Source organism: Aulostomus chinensis, chromosome 1 (genome assembly GCF_037954235.1).
Source record: "Aulostomus chinensis isolate RoL2024-O1b breed Wild chromosome 1, RoL_Achi_v1.0, whole genome shotgun sequence".
Lineage (NCBI taxonomy): Eukaryota > Metazoa > Chordata > Actinopteri > Syngnathiformes > Aulostomidae > Aulostomus > Aulostomus chinensis.
The window spans coordinates 4,035,233-4,036,149 of NC_141320.1; the positions used below are offsets into that span (position 1 = coordinate 4,035,233).

General features: G+C 44.8%; 1 non-coding gene across 1 annotated transcript; it reads right to left on the minus strand.

Annotated features, from left to right (window-relative positions):
• Positions 1-230: 230 nt before the first annotated feature.
• Positions 231-302, minus strand: trnaq-uug (transfer RNA glutamine (anticodon UUG)). The gene has a single exon. It is a non-coding gene; the product is annotated as a tRNA-Gln (tRNA).
• Between the last annotated feature and the right edge of the window lie 615 nt (positions 303-917).

Here is a 917-nt window from a genome sequence, read left to right on the forward strand (position 1 = left end):
TTTCACATCGCCGTGTCTCCTGATGACTCAGGACCAGTTGATGTCCATTTACCTGTCATGGTGACAGAGAACTTTCTCCAGCTCAACCAGGACAAAACTGAGGTCTTAATTGAAGGTGGTGGCAGCGTTGTTAGGGCCTGAGCCTCCTCCCAACCAGCCACAGCCAAGTAGCAGGAGTTGGCCATAGAAAAATCCAATTCCTCTTTCAAAGTCCATCAGAGACCTGCTGGAGGCTCCACCGAGATTTGAACTCAGATCACTGGATTCAAAGTCCAGAGTGCTAACCATTACACCATGGAACCAGTCTAAAAAAAAAAAGACATGAGTGAGAAAAATTATGGCGCTTATCATGTAGGAGGGACTACAGTGGTTGTCAGGTTTTAATTTTCACATCCATCCATCCATTCATCCATTGTCTTCCGCTCATTCCTGTTAATGGTTGCAGACTCCTTTTTCAGAGCTGGAACCTTCCTCTTGTGTCAGCTTCATGTTCCCATCTCTATGGTAACGGTCAGTTTTGACCCACGTCTTCAATCAGCTGTCAAATAAACTAAAACAATTTTCTATCATGGTTCAGGTTAACAAAATCCTCATCAACTTCTCTGGTCCAATCACATTTATGTTGGCACACAGAGAACAGATCTAGAGTCAGAGCTGAGACTTCAGTCTAACCACCTTAAGCTGGAGGAGAAGAAGCCCTGATTTCTGGGTCTCAGTCTTTTTACTCTCTTGGCTCCACCCACACAGGGCAGGAGAACATCCTCATAGTGAGTCAGTATTTTTCCATGTTTAACCCAATCAGCTCTCAGTGGTTAAGAACAGGTGAGTTAGTGAGTGTGGTTCGTTCTAATCTGATGTCCAAGCTGCAGGGAACAGCAAAGCCAAACAGTACAGAAGCCTTTCAGCATTCATGCAGA